A 20,977-nucleotide genomic window follows, 5' to 3' on the forward strand; every position below is an offset into this window, starting at 1 on the left:
AGAAGGCAAAGGGCTGCAATTGGACAGTGGCCATGTAATGGAGGAGCAATCAAACCTGCTTAAAGGACAGGGGTACTCAGGGAAAGTCCCAAGATGTTGTTAGAATTAGGTTTTACATGAAAAGTGGGTTTAAGCTCATGGAGCTGGTTCAGGAAGATGCCTTGTATGGTATGACAAGCACTGAGAATCAGAAAACTGCAGAGCCAGAAAGAAGGCACTTCAGGCAATACAATTCAGTTCAAAACTCTCCTGTTGGAGATGAATTCCAGAGACATCCAGAGATTTCTTTGTCATCACAGGAAAGTGGGGCAGAGTCTAGGCCTGTACCCAGTTTTCCTGGCCCGAATGCAGTCCATCAGTCCCACTTTTCCATTCTATCTGAGCTCCATCCCTTCCTCATCTTTACGGTGTTATTTCCATCTTCTGTGAAATTGAACATCAGCTCCTTGGAAATGGGATCATGCTCTGTCATTCCCTAGTTGTACAACTTTGGGTAAGGGACTTGAACTCTGAGAACCTTAGTGTTCCTCATTTGAAAGAGGAGAAGAACAATGCTGCCTGCTTTGCAAGGTGTTAAGAAGGATCTGGTGACAGAATATATGTAAAGTGCCTGAATAGTGGTGGGAACATAACCACAATCATTGATATCCATTAAAGTCATTCTAGGGCTTCCCCCCTGGTAGCTCAGCTGGTAAGGAATCCACCTGCAATGCAGGAGACCCTGGTTTGATTCCTGGGTGGGGAAGATGCCCTGGAGAAGGGATAGACTACCCATTCCAGTATTCTTGGGCTTCCCTGGTGGCACTGCAAGTTACCTGATGTGACTTCTCTCACTGACTCCCCACCAGAAAGGAGTGAGGCATATTCTAACATCCTCTGTGTTTTTTTATAGACAAGGAAACCCAAGCTTAGCAGATATCTGATTACTAGTAGCTTCCATTATTATTACTATTATTTGGCTGCTCTGAGAAATTTGGGGAGATAAGCCTGTTTCTCTAATACACATGTAGTAAACTGTACAAGTCTCAAGGGTACAACTCAAGGAATGTTTACAAAATGAACACAACTCACACTCAAGTAACCACCTTTCAGATCATGATACAGAAAATGACCAGCATTCCAGAAGACTTTCTTGTGTCCCCATCCTCATCATTCATACCACCCACCAAGGTAACCACTACTCTGATTTCTAATTCATAGACTTATTTTTTTTTTTTGAATTTTATATACATGGAATCACACAAAATGTACCCTTTTATGTCTTTTCACATATTATGTCTGAGTGTCTTTCATGTTTTGAAATATAGAGGTAGACTGTTCTTCTCCATGTCTGGAGAAAATTGCATTGTATTAAAATATTATGTTTTATGTATCTCTTTTACTTTGAAGAACACTGGGTTATTTTTAGTTTTTTTTTTTTTTTTTTTTAACTATTATAGATAATGCTGCTATGAGCATTACATACACATCCTATGGTGTACATACACATTTCTGTTGGGAATATTCTTTGGAGTCTATTTTGGGGTTCAGGGGTATTTCTGCTTTAGTAGGTACTGTCTATAGTTTTTCTAAATAGATGTACCAACCGACTCTCCCACTAGCAGAATATGAAAGTTCTAGTTGCTGCTCATCCTCATCAATGTCCAGAGGCTGTTTTTTTTGTTGTTGCTGTTTTTGTTTTGTTTTGCTTTTTGCTTATTTGCTCATCTGAAACACAGTGGTATAGTAAGAAGGGAATAAGTTTTAGAGTTTTAGCTGACTTAAAACTCTAGTTCTACTACTTATTAGCTCCGTGATCTCAGGCACTTGGGTTCTTGGGCCTGTTTTCTCTTTATAAACCAGAATAACACCACTGTGCAGGGTTATTTATGTATGTAAGATGCCTAGAACATAAAGTGGCTAGAAGCATCGTAACTATTACTCCTCATTATGCCCTACATGGATAAGCTTTGCTCTAATTGCTTCTTCTTCTGATAATCACAACTGGGAACTGAAACCAAAAGAAAGAAAATAAGTCTCAAGAGGAATCAGGGAAACAAGGCAGATGGAGGAAGGTGGGAAGCGTCTAAGATTCTTTGCCATCACGTAGGTAACTAAGTGGCTTCACTTACATCAAAACTTTCAGGACAACTGTGGGATTGTGTTAGGCTGGTCCAGAGAGCAAGGAGAAAGTAAAGGGCTCTGTAGAGGAATCTTAAATCAAGCTCTCCTCAGCACTGATTAACAACAACAAAAAAATGCACCCAGTAACTCCTATGCAGATACTCTGCCCTTGAGGCAAGGGTCCAGGAAAGAATCAGGGCGTTGTGCCCAGGGGAGGGATCATGCTAATGGAGATGATGTTTTAGAACATCATCACAACTCCTGGCTGGGAGGTAGGTTTCTGCTCTGCCAAGCCATCGGCCTCCTGGGTCTGTGCAGTGCCTCCCTTTGCTGTCTTGTCTCACTGCTTCACTGAGTCAGGTGTCCAGGCAACAAACCTAAGGAGCACCACCAACTCACCAAGGAACATGAAAAACAGAATTTATCCAGTTCAGGAGGCTCGGCCAGCAGAACCACAGAGCTGCCCAACAGCTACATTTTGATTTAGTGGCAAAAAAATCAGTCCCACAATCTACAGAACGCCTTCCCTGCACCACTACGGTTCCTACTCAAACACCTGAGAAATATCCTGCAGTAAGGCAGCATTTAGAGTATCAGTGATGGAGCAGGACAAATGTAAGTCATACCCAGGCACGCTGAGATGCTGTGGGACCAAGACTGTAACAGGTCATCTGACAGCTGTGTTCATTCTTAATTCACTGGATGCTTGACTCACAGACACATGTCGTGAAAGCCAGTACTTGTCCCTGTGAATATTTCACAGGTCTCCCTGCTCCAGAAAGGCCTAGGAAGTATCAGGTCTGCAGCAAAGAAATTTCAGTTCCCCAGTAAGCCTTCTGGATCTCCTTACATCCTGTGTGGATTTCCTAATTTATGTTGACTCCTGGAGCTGAGCCCCATCTGTGCATCAGACAATCCTACCCTAACTGGGGTCCAAACCTCTGAAAAGGAACCATGAAATACAATGTTCAGTACTGAGCTCCTTTCATCGAACAAACCTATAAATCAGGTCAAGTCATTCCCGTCTCGTGGAGATGGAGCTCTCTTTACTCTGCACACACACTGCACAGTTATCCTTTTGTGGACTCAGAAGGAACTGAGGGAAATATACATATGCACACACACAGAGTTTTCTCAATAAAAGCGTACAGTTTTAAAGCTGAGAAACATTTGCAAATGTGTTAATATACATTGTGTAATAAGACCCCTTGCTGGTCTTAATGACGCATCCCAGGATGCAAGACAGGCTTAAAAAAAGAATCAGAAATGTAAAATGTCAGACTGAAAACTGACACACAAGAGAACCAAGAGCGTTACTTGGAAAATAAGAGAAGCTGCGAGGATGTAAATGTATGGAGTATGAAACTACGGCATTTTAAGGTCACATGCTAGACCTTATAGAGAGGACACCTGCAATCTCAACTTGGGAAAAAGACCAGAGGTAAACATGTGTGTTCGTGGGAAGCTATCCTCCAATAAATTCAGAAGCTGGCTTGGCGAAATCAGAATGCTTGCTTCCCCAGGGTAACACCTTTGATATTCTAATAGCACAATTTTCACTGCAAGTAAATATATCAGTTACTTAAGTGTGCATATGTACTTTAATGAAGGATTCTGTGTGGGTCTCACAGCCAACTTCGTAGCTGACCAGGTTCCAACCCCCTGACTCGCCTTCCTTCTCTCTTCTGAACAGCAATTAAGAACAGAATTACAGTCAGCATCCAGAAGAGAGCCTTGAGGAGGTTCAGTTGACTTCAAACTCTAATGGTTACACAAAGCACTGCATTAAATCTTTTATGTTCCCATGATGTATTTTAAGAAACATTATACAGGCAGAAAATTTCAGGGATAAACTATTAAAGCAGTGCACAATAACGCAGGCACTCAAATCTTGTCACTGTCAATGTCGATGGTTTGAATGACTAATTACTCACACTCAACACATTAACCTCACCCCTCCCACCCTCTTTTTTTTTCCTGCAAAATATACAACAAAAGCAAGAGGGAAGGCCTCAGGCATGCAGCTGCAGGGACGTTTATCTCTGCGGAGGCAGGAGGGAGAAGAAGCAGAGGTTGGGCCAGGCTTCTTTCTTTCTCAGGATGATACTGAGAAAAAAAAAGCCAACCCTCTCAGCCCTTTGTGGCTTCTCTGTTGCCACAATCCAGGGTCCTTCCCAACTGTCCTAAGTAACCATTCAATAACATCCTTCGTTATTGTTCACCTAAAGTATATGTTATACTGCTTCCTGGACAGGCCAGGTTATATTCATTAAAAAAAAAGGGTTTATTTCCATGATAGCTAGATCTGGAAATGTTAGATGAACGGGGATGAAGCTCTGGAGTGCCAGGTACTGTGCAAGGTCCAGGGGATACACAAAGACTGGGAGCTGGCCCTCACTGAGCTCACAGGGTGGATGCATGATGTCAAAGAACATCAGGGGCCACTGAGTCCAACCCTGTAATCATAACAAGGAATCTGAGGACAAGAAAGGGGAAGTGACTTGCACAAGGTCACAGTGCTAGTTAGGCAGAAATGGCACTTAGGTCCAGGCCTATATCTCATTGCGTATTCTTGTGACAATGCAGACATGGCCATTTGGATGAGAGCTTACTTCTATTTTATCTTTGGGGGGAGTGTGAAGATGGTTATATCACAAAAATGTGCCTGAATATAGGTGTGGAGATATGTTTATTTCCTTACTCTTCTGAGTAGAGTACTTTGCAGTTCACAAAGAATGGCAACCTCAACTCCGAGTTCCACAGTAGAGAGACCACATCTGTTTTATTTATAATAGTACCTCCTGCATGTGGGACAGGGCCTGAGAATGGGTAGGTTCTGCATTAAGAACGACTGAATGAATGAAAGTGCTTGCAAGTTCAATAGTTCCTAAATCCTTCTAACAACCCTGTGAAGTATAAGCCAACAATTTTAGTAGTGTCATCTCCATCTTCTGTATAGCAAGAAGATAGAATACTTATTGAGTTCCTATCATATGCCAGACATACATTTAGATATTATTTTAAATGCAGATTTTAAGAGGCATTCATTCAAGCAGGACCGCTAAAGCTTTGGCTGACATGGACCCTGTAGAGAACTTGCTGAATACCTCTGCCCTTTCTCCTTGGAAATATCTATCTATCTATCTATATATATACACATAACACTTTGGGTACACTAAAATCAATCCTTGGTCTCAGACTGAAATCTCCCAATCGACTCTAAGAGTAGCAATATAATCAAAGGGCAGAAACTTCCCTTCTTTCCCAAATCACTCTTTTCATGGAATTTCTTGCCCTCAGAATTCATTCATTCATTCAAACAAATATTTATTGCCAAAGGGTCCACATGACAGAGGAGAGAATAAGCATGTCCTATGGCCAGAAAGTCCTTTAAGTGTATTAAGCAAGAGCCATTCTGAAATCCTAAAAAGGACTTAAAGCCTCCTTTAATGTTTCTTCCATCAGCTCATGAATCCCTTGCAGCTCCCTCTATCCCCCACTCTTCACAAGGCTTTCCTGTACTCAAGCTCAGGGGTGGGGAAGCCAGGTTAGAATTATAGGGCTGGTCTCTCGCCTTACACCTGAGGACATCACTATTTTAGGCCCCAGAGAGGCAAATCAGGGGTCCCAGCACAGCCCCCTCACCAGTTCTGTCAGCCACAACACGCCATAGCTCTGCTCCAGTATTTTCCATAGAAGTGGCAGTCTGACAATAAACTGTATGGTCTTGCATTTATGTATCTTAACCTAGTTTACACCGTCAGTATTTACGTCATGAGGCAAAATAAAAGATTACGAGTTTATATTACAGGAACCTGCGCCTGTAGAACTCACTGCTGACATTTATCATCAGCGCAGGACCCTTGTAACTCTATCATGCCACACTCAGCTATTCTCAACTTCTGATTTTCTAGGGGAGGGGTGGCCTTGATACTCCAAAAGCAGGCAGAAGGATCAAGAGAAAAGAACCTAAGAAGGTCACAGGTATATGTTTCTTTTTCAAATACTCTTCCTTCTACTTTCAGTGCCCTCAAAATGTCAGTATTCCCGGAAACTAGAAAGATACTAAAGGACTGTGCTGATTGCAAACACGTCTCAGGTGTGTACATCTGCAATACACATATGCATTTTATTAAATATTTTAATGAGTATTTAAAGGTGTTTTCTTTTACCATGTTGGAAGGACTTTTGAAAATTTATGTATAAAAGCTAAGCCTTATGTAATAGAACAAGCACTCCCAAGAGCATGAAGAATAATGTTTACCAAGGGCAGTCACTGAATCAAGCCATTAAAGAAATAGATTTAAATTATTCATGAGAACAAAAATAAAAGTCCTAATTCTCTTTGTAGGCATTTCCCACTTAACCCTTATAAATTCTGACATGCACTATGTGAGACTCTGGTGGAGCAGCCCAGACTACTGCCTCTCACCCCCTTTTCAAAAGCCTGAAAAACAAATCCCCAAAGTTAGAAAATTACACAGCAGGCTCTGTGTTCCTGAAGACATATTATTTTTAGGAATAATTCTTCACTTTGCTTCTTGCTCCTTGAAAGATACTAAAAATGTCCTTACAACACCCCCCCCCCTCCAAATTCATATTTCTTTAAAGTTTTGTCCATCAGCTCATAAACTCTATACTCTCTTCTCCTTTTCAAGAGGTTTTAATTTGCTCAGGTCCCTTCAGATTAAGTTTTTTCTAAATGCAATGCTTTCCTGGTTATGATTCAACTGGGAAGGAGCCATAAGTTATTAGTGGGGCCCAAGAGGAGGGGCTGAGATCTATGATCTGATCACTCTAGGAAAAGGGAATTTAGGACTATACCCCCACCACTAAGGTAATGACTCACAGAGACCGCTAGACAGGAGGATCTGGCTGAAGACTGCCTGCATGTCCCCCCAAACCATTTGTACCAAGTTTTTGTAGATTCTACTAGAAGGCAACTAGAAAACTCTAGGAAAAAAAATTAATTCCAACTGGGGAAAACATGCTGACAGTTTAATAATACCTTTGGGCAGATGCACAAATAACCTGAAAGACCTATTTACTCTAGGAAGTTATGTGGTAATAAATTCTCAGCATATCTTTAAAACAAGTGTATTCAATTCAAGACAAGTTTATTGAATGCTTTATAGACTAAGGCACCGTTGGAGGAATTGGGGAAACAAAAATAATTTGATCCCTACTCTTACAGAGTTCAAGTTGAGAGAATGAGAAAGGAGGGGAGATAAACAAATAATTAAAATCAATGGTATACACCCCTTTCTTTAAGCAATTCCCTCCAGACTGTCTCTGATGACTCCCACCCCCACCCCCTCACCAAAAGCACGTGAATGAAATTATACACAGACAAGTCATATGCCACTCTGATACTGAACTGACAATCCTGTTTCTGGTCTGAATGCTTATGTCCTGAACAAATGACTATTTGGAACAATGAGGTAAGCTTGAGGCATTACTCCTCTGAAACAGCATCTTCTTCACTGGAGATGAGCACAGGGCATGCCAAAAGTATTCTCAGTGGTGGTAGTCAGGGTTGTGTTTTTTTTCAAAATCAGCAGCCACTGGAGAGAATAAGAGGCATTAATACTTAAAATAGCAGGGCCAGCATTTAAATGAAAAGCATAATCAAAATTTAATTTCTCTTAGGCATTATTCTCAAAATCACAGAAATCCGAGTTTTTAATCTTGTTCCCCAGACACATCACATACATTTCTCCTCCTAAATAAATACTGGCCTCCTTAATATCTTACAGTGTCCCTTTAGGGCTTCAGTTTTGGCCTAAAATGATCTCCTAGTGTGCCCATCCTGGGGCAGTGCTGCTAAAACCCCCGAGTACTTGGTTTTAACAGACTTTTACAGAAAACTCTCCAGAGCAGAGGGATGGCTTAATCACCTAGTTCACTGTAAAGACAAGGAAACCCTCAAACCGCACCCACCCCACCATCCATTGAGTCTTCTTTTCCAAAATGGCCTGTAAATACAGTCCCAAACTTTCAATAAGCTCTCTTTGTTAAAGACATATTTGAAAAAGAAATGTCTTTATATTAATATAAATGTAATTTCATGGGCAAGCTCTCAGGCTTCCTGAAAAAATATCACCTTTAATAAAAAAATCAATTGGAAAACAATTTCCTTCCCATTCTACTCCCTAAGACCTCAAACTCTGAATATTTAATGTAGACAAAATAACCAAAATGCCTAATAATAAGCTACGGATTCCTGTTGGGATGGGAGCCAGTTGTGATGGTATCTATGTTATCTTCGTCCTCCATACAAAGAACACTAATGAGTCACTTGTAAAACTGTCCACAGACTAAGTCAGACTTCTGATTAAATGCATAAAGAATAGCCAGTGGCACAATTTATGTAAACATATTAAATACTGTGTATTTATAAAAAGCCTGGCTAGTGGCTCAGAGTGTGAGCAAACTCACCAAGATTCAGCTGTAAAAAGTCGTGGGTTATTTGGTATCTATATCATGACCTAAAGCATAGGGTCACTTCTCTGCATTTGTTCTGTGCAAACTCAGATTAAATTTTTCAGAAATCCACATAAAAATATTTTTTATTTTGAGAACAGATACTTGTTTTCTTAACACAGTTGGGGTAGAGATGAGGAAGAGAGCAGAGGGAAGTGGAGGGAATTAGTATCTAGAAAAATCTGCACAGAGCAACATTTGCTTTGTTGAGAGGAATTGTATAATGCCAACGGTTCTTCCAGTTCAAAGGACAGTGATTATCTTGGGACATTACGAAGTCAAAGACACTGAGAGAAACAAACCAGTTCTCAGCACCTCAGTGCATGTAATGTAAGTGACCAATATATAAATTAGACCCAGGGACAAGGCACACAGCTGCATAGTACATCTATCTGTTCATCAGTGAAAAGGTTTTGAACATCAATCTGATACGGTAGTTTTAAAAATTCCTTTATCACACTTGCAATTTGGTTTTTGATTTCCTTCTTCACTGACTTCCTTTCAGGTGTTTTTGTTTGTTTTTGTATAAGAAAGAAACATTAGAAAAAAGGGACACCCTCTTGGAAAGCAAGGGGGAGCAAGTAAACTTAGGCTCTAGAAAACCATGGTTGGTGATAATGCAGACCTGGAAGGTCCGTCTAGTCAAGGCTATGGTTTTTCCTGTGGTCATGTATGGATGTGAGAGTTGGACTGTGAAGAAAGCTGAGTGCCGAAGAATTGATGCTTTTGACCTGTGGTGTTGGAGAAGACTCTTGAGAGTCCCTTGGACTGCAAGGAGATCCAACCAGTCCATTCTGAAGGAGATCAGCCCTGGGATTTCTTTGGAAGGAATGATGCTAAAGCTGAAGCTCCAGTACTTTGGCCACCTCATGAGAAGAGTTGACTCATTGGAAAAGACTCTGATGCTGGGAGGGATTGGGGGCAGAAGGAGAAGGGGATGACAGAGGATGAGATGGCTGGATGGCATCACTGACTCGATGGACGTGAGTCTGAGTGAACTCCGGGAATTGGTGATGGACAGGGAGGCCTGGCGTGCTGTGATTCATGGGATCACAAAGAGTCGGACATGACTGAGCGACTGAACTGAACTGAACTGAACTGGGCAGGGAGAAGTGTGGATCTGAATTATCTCTGGACAAAATGCTTACTGAGAACATTCACAGAAATTCAAGGTTTGCAAGTGTTGCTTTAAAGTGTCATGAAATAGTCTCTCTTATCTTTATAGGTGGAAATATAAATTGGCACAACCTTTCTGAACCTTATGTTCATATTCTTAGACCTGTTGATCCATTCTGAAGCTCAGAAGAGAATCCAAAATTCTGTAGACCAAAAGTATGCACAGTAAAATATCTTAAGAACAGTGTGCCTAGAAGAGTGAAAAATAGAAACAAGCTGAGGGCCCAACAGAGGGGTGACTAAGCTATTGTATAATTTTGTGATACAGTATTCTACAAATGTTAAAATTAGGTTTATAATGCATTTTTATAACATGAGAAAATGTTTGTAATCAATGTAGAGAAAAGGTAGAATTAAAAATGGATTATGTCAATCACATAAACATGCACAGAGTAGGAGGGAAAAAATGAAAATGCTAATAATAAATAGTAGGATTATAGGTGATTGTTATATTTGTCACCATTTCTATTCTTCAAGTTTTTTGTTTGTTTTACAATAGCACCTTTATAATCTGAAAGAAAGTTATATTTTAAAAAGAAAAGAAGTATCAAATACTTCAACCCAGTTCAGACCCAGTATTAACAAGGATGCCATCTCCTTCCCAGAGCCGTCCTGCAGGATTTCTCCTTGGCCACGCTCTGCTTGTTTCTACATAGGAGCCCAAATGAATAAAAATCGCATTTTTTGAGACAGTCTGATTTGGTTTCCCCTTCACCTAAATCATTGCGTATTAGCAAGGTTACACTCTGAAGTCTGCCTTATCGCCTGGTGGCAACCTTCATGAGGACAGCAAGGAGAGTGGATGATTTATAAGAAAACCATTTCTTGGATCAGGGAGTGAAAAGTACTGATCCATTCTAAAAGCTCCTGCTGACAAACTCTGATATTATGAACATTCTGCACTTGGACAAAAGCTCCCACTTTTCTTAATTACATGGTTTGAGCAGGAGCCTGCTTTCAGGATCTGCCCAATCATACAACAGCCATTTATTTTCCCAACTGCAGCTGCCAAGATTTCCCTGATCTCTGTTCTGTGCTCCATCTTCAAGGACATCTTGTGAATGTATGACACTGTCAAGCAGCATTCCACGCTATGCTTTTTAAGCTTCTCGCTCTCTCTTTCCTGCTTACGGAGATCCTCCTAATACATATTTATAAAAATCTCATGAACAAGAGGCAAAGTGGAGAGGCAAAAAAAAAAAAAAGAAAAAAATCACAAATATCAGAATACTTCTATCTGCTCTGAGGCAAATACGTTATTATGACAATGAACAACTAATATTCTCTATTATCTGTGTGATGGATTTACTTTTATTTTATGGATGCTACATCCTGTAATTCACTGGGTTCCCTCTTTGTAATACTGCTAGAAAAACGAGTGCCAGATCTGTAGCCCTCTCTGTGTACAGAAAGAGCACAAGACCTCACTGCAGCTAATTTTTCTTAAGCATAAACCTTACCCATGAGTTTATCTTATTTTTAAAATTCTCTTCATTTTCCTTCATCTCAATCTCATTGTGCTATTTTTCAAACTCTCCTACTATATGCATTATGATTTGCTTCATAACAGTGAGAATTTTGGATTAGAACAGAGGATAAATATGTTACTATTTCTGTCTTCACAATCTTTTGTCTTTATCGAAACATGCCTTTTAAATCTAATTCATACCAATTGGGCAAGAGTCAAACTGGTATTTTAAAAATTGAGAAATAATCAGCCTTTTAAAAACACATGATAAAGTTCCAAAATTATTATATATGCATATATATATGTGCATCTTTTTAAAATTCAAAGTGTGTAATAAATAATTCTCAGGTAAGGTCCTTTAAGGGCTAATTTAATACATCCCTAAGAATAATTTGGATATGACACATCCAAATTACAATACACTAAGGTTACTGAGGAGTTTACTTCTTTGAGTAGGGTAACCAATCTCTGAAATCACAAAATAAATTTGTTTGCAAGGTCTTTCGACTCTTGACATATTCTTTTCATCCCCCAAATTTACCTTTTAAAAGAGTGAAAGGCTACCAAATATTCGGAATCAGCTGTTGCCAAATCAGTGCAACCTAAACTTCTTTGGTTACAGGCATATTTTAAAGCAAGTTATAGCGTATGTTAGTCACTCAGTTGTGTCTGACTCTTTGTGACCCCGTGGACCACAGCCTGCTGGCTCCTCTGTCCTTGGGATTTCCCAGGCAAGAATACTGGAGTGGGTTGCCATTCCCTTTTCCAAGTGATCTTCCTGACCCAGGAATTGAACCTGGGTTCCCTGCATTGCAAACCGATTCCTTTCTTGTTTGAGCCACCAGGGAAGCCTGCACTTCTTTAGTTACAGGCATATTTTAAGGCAAGTTATAAGTTACAATTTAATAATGATAATATACCAGTTCATTTGAATAGCCCCTTCCCACAACTGAAGTTAGCTTTTAAAAGAAGAAAAGCAGTATAAAGGAACAAAAGCCAAGCTAACTTCCTGAACATTAATGAGTTCCTTCGATGAGCCAGAAGCCATTCTGTTAAATGCCAGGGATATGAAGGAAATAAAAGAGGTTCCTGCCTGCAAGGAAGTAAATAAATAAGTGAATAAGTAATTACTATATAATGTCATAAATGTGGTAATGGAGAAGCACATACTAAGTGCCTAACACAGTCCCTGCTTGGAATGTGGCAAAAAGGCTCAATCTCAAAGGAGATCCTGTGATAAGGCTGATTAAGAAGTACTTTGGTTTACACAGGAAGATGTCTAGGCAAGCAACTACCAGAAGCCTTTCCAATACTCCCAACAGCACACACAAAAAAGGTGACACGTATCTCCACGTATATTACTTCACTTAATTTTCCCACAACTTTGCAAAGTAGGTAATTGTCACTCCTGTCACTTACAGATGAGGCCTGCGGCTTGAAGTGAAGTCACTTGACATATGGTGGAGAAATGAGGCTTCAGGCAGTGCCCACTGTCACTCAGCCAGAACACAATCAACTCAAGTCTGAAACCAAATTCTGTGCCCTTTTCCAAACCTCCAAGTCTGGGCAAAGAATTCCTATCAGCATAAAAGGCAATCCAGCAGTCTCAGGGAAAGTCAATAATCTAATCTGATTAAAACAATTCTAGACTATGTATCTGCTATTAGTAAATACTGCCAAATAAATTCATATTACTGGAAAGATCTTAATTCAAAATTCTACATGGTGTAATGGAAAGAACATGAAGTTTAGAATTGATCTGATCTGGGTTTGAAAATGAACTCCAGTCTTGACCTTGGCTTAGCTACTTACGACACTCTGAGGTGTAATTTAAATTTACTCATCTGAAAAATGTGAACAATTTTCTGTCTGCCTTGCAGGGTTACTGTGAAGATTGAAAAATAACAAATTTAAGGTATTTGGCTCAGAGCTTGGCACATAGTAATCACTTAGTATATGTTCATTCCTGTTGTCTAAAACATAACATACTGAAAATATGTGCCCATTAAAATGTGTTGCAGGTGGCAAAGTTGAGAGCTGGAAAGATTTGTCCTTGGAATTTAATTTCTGAAATAGAAAAGAACACTTAAAAACATTACTACTCATCAGCTATATCAATAGTCATTTCTATCTTCAGAATGCTTCACAAGCATTAACTAATAAGTTCTCACAATAATGCCAGTCAGGGAAATATAGAGCAAAGGGGGAGAGATTAAGTGAACTTTAAAAACTGAATGATGAAAGCACCATTTTAATCACTTACAAACACAATTTCAGGTGCACTTAGCCCTTAAAAAAAAACTCTTTACTGTGAACGGGTTAAAGTTAGATACTTCAAATGCAATAAGCATAGTCATTAGGGCTTCAGATTTCTCAAAACGAAAACCCTCTTGTTTTCATGGGAAATTTCAGTAAATCACCACAACATTGTCTGTATACTGAGAGTGGAGGGCGCTCCTGGCTTTCCACATGGACCCTCTCAGGGTTTAAGAGCAGGGTGTATTCTTGGTCCACCCTCCACTTGGATGGCTCCTGCCTTCCTGTGGATCCCAAAGGGCAAAGACATGGACCAAATGCACTTCAGGGATTTTCCAGGCTACCATGGGAAAGGTGTGTTGGCAAGAGCAGAGATTACGTGGCAAGTGTTATTTCCCTGCAGAAACAAGACGAACCTTTACAAAGCCACTGGGAAGAATTCATTAAATCACAAGCTAGACGTAGGAAAGTTTGTAAGCACATTCAACATCCCATTTAATTTTCCTGAAGATCCTCAGAGAGGGTTGGGGTCCATCCTCCCTCCTCCCACCAATGGCATTTTACCCGTGAGCAAACTGAGAGTTAAGGAGAAAATGAGGGGTAGAGCGACTAGTCCCTGCTCATAAGGTGCAGAGCTGGGATCCGGCTCCCATCTTCCTCCTTTACCCACCACAACCTCCATAAGCCCTTGGAAAGCACACTCTGGACAGCACTGTTCTGTGACCAGCAGCGGCAAAGCAGAGCACACTGTGTTCCCTCCCATGCTATGCTCTGTAAAGCACTCCTGTTGGCCCAGAAGGCCCTCTTCTCTCATCAGCAGGCCTAATGCTCCCTCCCTCCCCACCCATCGCGGCCCCTTCCTCTATCCCTTGTACACATTTCCAACACAGACATTGAGCATCATCGGGACTCTCCATCTTGCTATCTCCCTCTATCATTGGACTGTGAACTCCTTGAGCACAGGGACAGTGTTTGATTCATCTGTAATCCCAGGGACCAGCTCCAGGTTTTATTAGTAGAATAAATGAGTGAAAGGATGGCTCTCTGTGCTCTAAGTGAAATCTGTTTTCCTTGCTCTGTTTCCCACCATTCAGCTCTTATCATAAACCTCTCTCATCTCTCTCCTCCTCAAAATCAATTTAAAAACAGGAGCACTTTGATCCTTTAAAGCTACATGTACTTACCTTTATTGTTTCCCTCAACTTCTTTAAAACTGTTTCAAAAGACTGTATTTTAAGGCCAGGGGTCTTCCATTTTCTGGGTAATCTTTATAGCCTCTGTCTCTTCACTTGCAGATTCCTTTGACCTCTGATTTCCTCTGTTTCAGGCCTAAACTCATATTTCATTTTCACTTTGAGTTTGAATCGGGCTGAAGTCTGAGGATTAAGAGCCCAGAGACCATTTCCACCTGTAAGATTTTCTACATGTCACATAATCCATAGCCAAAACCAAGGGGGCTTCTTAATACTTGGCTGTTAATATCAGAGTCTTGCTTGCTGGCCATTTTTTCCAAAGAAATAAGAGAATACATTATCATGTAATTACTTCTACATCCATCCAATTCAAACCAGTTCAAACACTTATCAAATGTCTATTGCATAGCATAATGTTTAAGAACACAGGCACCAGATCCTGAATGTCTAGGTTCAAATCTTTGTTGTGCTGTGTGACTTTGGCCATATTACTTATTAGTTCTATGTCTCAATTTTCTCAGTATTGGTAAGGTTGAGATGAGATGAGATGGACTCACAGGGATGAGAGAGTTGGACTATAAAGAAAGCTGAGCGCTGAAGAATTGATGTTTTTGAACTGTGGTGTTGGAGAGGACTCTTGAGAATCTCTTGGACTGCAAGGAAATCCAACCAGCCCATCCTAAAGGAAATCAGTCCTGAATATTCATTGGTAGGACTGATCTGAAGCTGAAACTCCAATACTTTGGCCACCTGATATGAAGAACTGACTCATTGGAAAAGACCTTGATGGTGGGAAAGATTGAAAGCAGGAGAAGAAGGGGACGACAGAGGATGAGATGGTTGGATGGCATCACCAACTCGATGGACATGAGTTTGAGTAAGCTCTGGGAGTTGGTGATGGACAGGGAAGCCTGGTGTCCTGCAGTCCATGGGGTCACAAAGAGTTGGACATGACTGAGTGACTGAACTGAACTGAACAGGGATGTGGCAAAGATTAAATATTTTATTATTTTTAGATAATTGAGTTCCAAGGCATTTGATACCTGCCCTCTAGGAATTCAGGTCTCGAGGGATTAGCAGATAGATCTGTAAACAAAGTTCCAAAATGTGATATGGGAAGTGCCATAGTCTGAAATGCTTCCTGCGGTATGCTCCTTTCACGTTATGTCTCCTCCATGTCTTTGAAGGTGTGGTCCCTATCCCCTCACTAAAATGCTTCTCCCATCACCATCTAAATAACCCTGACATTTTGCAAAACTCAGCTGAAGCCAGCCTCCCTGACCCACACAATCTTGGGAACCTCCTCTCTCTCCTGTTGTAGGACTTACCATCCTGCATTCAGTCACAGTCTACCTGCCTGTCTCTCCACAGACTGGGAGCTTCTTGAGAACAGGGCCTGAATTTTGGTTGACTTCCTGCTCCCTGCATGCAGTACCCAGAAAGAAATCAGCTAAAGCCCACTGAATGAGTCCGTGAGCAGAGGCAAGGGCGGGGTGTTAGCAGAGTTTAGAGGGAGAGAGGACAAGGACATCCTGGAAGAGACTTTCTTTTTCCTGATCCACCAGACTCTGCAGTGTGCTGAGAAAGAGGAAAATGTGGTTCTGAATTTTTAAATCTTTTCTTAAGCCTTTTCTTCACTGTTCACTTTAGATGAGTGCAGGCATCAAGATCAAACAAACACAAACTAATAGCTGAGGGGGTCAAATAAGTCTCTAAAATCACAATACTAACATGCCATTAACCACAAGAGGAAGAAAATATTTAGGGCTTCATCCAGTGCTCTGCACAAAAGGTGTGCTGTCAAATGCTTGGATAAGTATTTTTCTACTGTTAAGAGAGTCGAATGGAGAGTTTGTTTTAAGTAATTTTAACTCTACACATTGCTAATGAAAGCAATGGAGCTTTGGGATAAGAGTTTTCTCTCTCTCTCGCCTTTTTAATCTTAAGATTTTTAATCTAATTTTAGGCAACAGTATATACAATGGAGAGCAAATAAAAATATAGAGGTTTTTATCTATATTATCTATATTATAAAACCAATATTCTTTAGTGGCTCACACTGAAGTATCAAGTAGCATCAATTATTTACAATTCCAGTTAGTATAGGGGCCTTTTGACCAATGGAAACACACATTTTTAAGTACTCAAACTTAAAAGTAGAACTGAACTTAGGATTTCAGATTCCAAAGCCCTTTTACCAAGTACCTTTCTTCTCAGAGCCTCAGGCCTCTAAGGGCCTGTGACTTCAGAAGGATGGAGCCCACACAACTTTGTGATGGGAGACTGGCTGTTTCTGTCTCTACTGTAAAGATTTGGAGCAAATCAAATCTTGTTTTCCTCTGGCATCCACAGCCCTTTCTGAGATGATATCCTCAGTTTTGAGGTTATATGCTCTCCTTTTTGAAGGCTATACAATGGGAAGTAGCTCACATATTTTAGTCTAAATCTCTTTCTGTGAGCCTTGCAATAAATGATTCATATATAAAATGCACTCCCTGAGGGGACTACGTAGCTAGTAGTAGAACCTGAACCAGCCTGTTTACATATACTGACAATTAATCCTCTGAACAAGCCACTAAAGTAGATATTATTGGCCCCATTTTATTGACAAACTGAGGCTCAGACAAGTTAGTGACCTTATAGGACTCCACTACAGGTAAGAAGGGAAAGAAAAAGCTCTCAGTTTCTCTGACTCCAAAGCTCATGATCTTTTCTCATATGTCTGTTTGCTTTGTTTTTGGCCGTGTCTCATGACTAGTTCCCTGACCAGGGATTGAACCCATGTCCCCTGCAGTAAAAGCACAGGGTCTTAACCACTGGACTACCAGGGAAGTGCCCAAAGCTTATGCTCTTAACCACTATAATATTCTTACAAACATAAAGAATCCTAAGATAGAGTCAATGACTCCTGCACTTTTCAGGTCCAGGCTTCTGCAAAGAGCTACCAGATCTTATGAAATTACTTGACAAAACATTCCAACTGACCTTGTCCTTAGCTGAATGATTGGCCAAAACTTCCTTCTGACCCTCTCAGGATGTTTACTCCATTTCGCAGCCTCAACTGTAGGGCAATAGAGTAGAGCCTCTCCCTCACAGACAACTTATGAGCAGAGACCTCGGGCTTACTTATGAGTTCTCTATGTTGGGCTTTACTGAGGCCCAGATACCTCAACCTAATCATCGAATTACTTTTCCAGGGATAACCACCCTACACTAAGTGCAGGTAAGGCAAGTCTGTCACCCAAAAGTCAGCAGGTGGATGTATAAAGCCCGGCCTTTCAGAGTAGAACATGGACTGTTCTATCTCATCAAGTAGAAACAAGACAGTGGGTGAACTGTGGTGGCCTCCCGGTATGTCCACGACATGTACTCATTAGTGCCACTTTCCATTATCTGTATTTTTAAAATAACATTCCATTATGTGAAGATATCACACAATATATATTACCTGCTAATATCCACTTATTTATTTACTCTGCTGTCTGTCTGCCCTCTCTAAAGTGAAAGCTCCATGAGGCAAGGGACTTGTCTGAGTCATCACTGCATCTCCAGCACCTAGAACAGTGTCTGGCATGTAGCAGGCACTGAGTGAGAAATAGATTTAAGGGCCTAGATCTGATAGATAGAGTGCCTGATGAACTATGGCGGAGGTTCGTGACATTGTACAGGAGACAGGGATCAAGACCATCCCCATGGAAAAGAAATATAAAAAAGCAAAATGGCTGTCTGGGGAGGCCTTACAAATAGCTGTGAAAAGAAGAGAAGCAAAAAGCAAAGGAGAAAAGGAAAGATATAAGCATCTGAATGCAGAGTTCCAAAGAATAGCAAGAAGAGATAAGAAAGCCTTCCTCAGTGATCAATGCAAAGAAATAGAGGAAAATAACAGAATGGGAAAGACTAGAGATCTCTTCAAGAAAATTAGAGATACCAAGGGAACATTTCATGCAAAGATGGGCTTGATAAAGGACAGAAATGGTATGGACCTAACAGAAGCAGAAGATATTAAGAAGAGGTGGCAAGAATACACAGAAGAACTGTACAAAAAAGAGCTTCATGACCAAGATAATCACAATGGTGTGATCACTCATCTAGAGCCAGACATCCTGGAATGTGAAGTCAAGTGGGCCTTAGAAAGCATCACTACGAACAAAGCTAGTGTTGAGCTTTGTTGAGCTCAAATTGCTTTGTTGAGCAATTCCAGTTGAGCTATTTCAAATCCTGAAAGATGATGCTGTGAAAGTGCTGCACTCAATATGCCAGCAATTTGGAAAACTCAGCAGTGGCCACAGGACTGGAAAAGGTCAGTTTTCATTCCAATTCCAAAGAATGCTCAAACTACCACACAATTGCACTCATCTCACACACTAGTAAAGTAATGCTCAAAATTCTCCAAGCCAGGCTTCAGCAATACGTGAACCATGAACTTCCTGATGTTCCAGCTGGTTTTAGAAAAGGCAGAGGAACCACAGATCAAATTGCCAACATCTGCTGGATCATGGAGAAAGCAAGAGAGTTCCAGAAAAACATCTATTTCTGCTTTCTTGACTATGCCAAAGCCTTTGACTGTGTGGATCACAATAAACTGTGGAAAATCCTGAAAGAGATGGGAATACCAGATCACCTGACCTGCCTCTTGAGAAACCTATATGCAGGTCAGGAAGCAACATGGAACAACAGACTGGTTCCAAATAGGTAAAGGAGTATGTCAAGGCTGTATATTGTCACCCTGCTTATTTAACTTATATGCAGAGTTAACTTTTATCATGAGAAACGCTGGACTGGAAGAAGCACAAGCTGGAATCACGATTGCCAGGAGAAATATCAATAACCTCAGATATGCAGATGACACCACCCTTATGGCAGAAAGTGAAGAGGAACTAAAAAGCCTCTTGATGAAAGTGAAAGAGGAGAGTGAAAAAGTTGGCTTAAAGCTCAACATTCAGAAAACGAAGATCATGGCGTCTGGTCCCATCACTTCATGGGAAATAGATGGGGAAACAGTGGAAACAGTGTCAGATTTTATTTTTTTGGGCTCCAAAATCACTGTAGATGGTGATTGCAGACATGAAATTAAAAGACGCTTGCTCCTTGGAAGGAAAGTCATGACCAACGTAGACAGCATATTGAAAAGCAGAGACATTACTTTGCCAACAAAGGTCCGTCTAGTCAAGGCTATGGTTTTTCCTGTGGTCATGTATGGATATGAGAGTTGGACTGTGAAGAAGGCTGAGCACCGAAGAATTGATGCTTTTGAACTGTGGTGTTGGAGAAGACTCTTGAGAGCCCCTTGGACTGCAAGGAGATCCAACTAGTCCATTCTGAAGAAGATCAGCCCTGGGTGTTCCTTGGAAGGAATGATGCTAAAGCTGAAGCTCCAGCACTTTGGCCACCTCATGTGAAGAGTTGACTCATTGGAAAAGACTCTGATGCTAGGAGGGATTGGGGGCAGGAGGAGAAGGGCATGACAGAGGATGAGATGGCTGGATGGCATCACCAACTCGATGGACTTGAGTTTGAGTGAACTCTCGGAGACAGTGATGGACAGGGAGGCCTGGCGTGCTGCGATTCATGGGGTCGCAAAGAGTTGGACACAACTGAGCGACTGAACTGAACTGAACAGATAACGGGAGACAGAACATGGGCTTTGAAATCAAACAGACCAGGCTTGGAATTCCAAATCTGACATTTCTTACCCATGTGACCTTATGTGAGTTATATAAGCTATTTGGTGCTCTTTCTTCAAAACGGGAATAAAAATACCTGCTTTCTAGAGTTGCTGTGAGGTTTAATGAGATAACCTAAGCAAAGTTCTTTTTGCTAAGTCTGACACTACACTATAAAGGGCCACTATCACTGTGATGCATCGTTAACTGTGTGGTACAAAGAGCAAGTGACATAAGGAGTCTAGAAGAAAGAAGAATTATTGAGGAATCATAGATGAGTCATGGTAATCAGGAGAAGTTTCATGTAAACAGAATACTCAAAATCTTCAACTTAAAGTTATAGAACTGTGGTTGGTGAGCAACAGGAGTTTCAAAATCAGTCAGCGATTATGGGGCTTTGGGGCCAACATCTCTCTCATAGGCTACAGTTTAATAGGCCATCAGTTAAGAACCTTTTATGGACAATCTAACAGACATCCAACTACATCATTCAATTAACAATTAATTAATGAGCACCTACTGAGCCAGATATAGAGATAAACCCAGTCTTAAGTGTTGAGGTGGTCATGAAATGGACAAATCAGCAACTGATTATGCCATGTGGAAGATCAATGATGGACGGATGCTGGCAGTGC

The 20,977-nt window shown here is 40.8% G+C and overlaps 1 protein-coding gene across 9 annotated transcripts in view; it reads right to left on the reverse strand.

Annotated features, from left to right (window-relative positions):
* Positions 1-20,977, reverse strand: part of ELAVL4 (ELAV like RNA binding protein 4) — a 160,805-nt gene that overhangs the window by 53,277 nt on the left and 86,551 nt on the right. The gene's annotated exons all lie outside the window — the stretch shown is intronic.

The sequence above is a fragment of the Bos indicus x Bos taurus genome, chromosome 3, assembly GCF_003369695.1.
Source record: "Bos indicus x Bos taurus breed Angus x Brahman F1 hybrid chromosome 3, Bos_hybrid_MaternalHap_v2.0, whole genome shotgun sequence".
Lineage (NCBI taxonomy): Eukaryota > Metazoa > Chordata > Mammalia > Artiodactyla > Bovidae > Bos > Bos indicus x Bos taurus.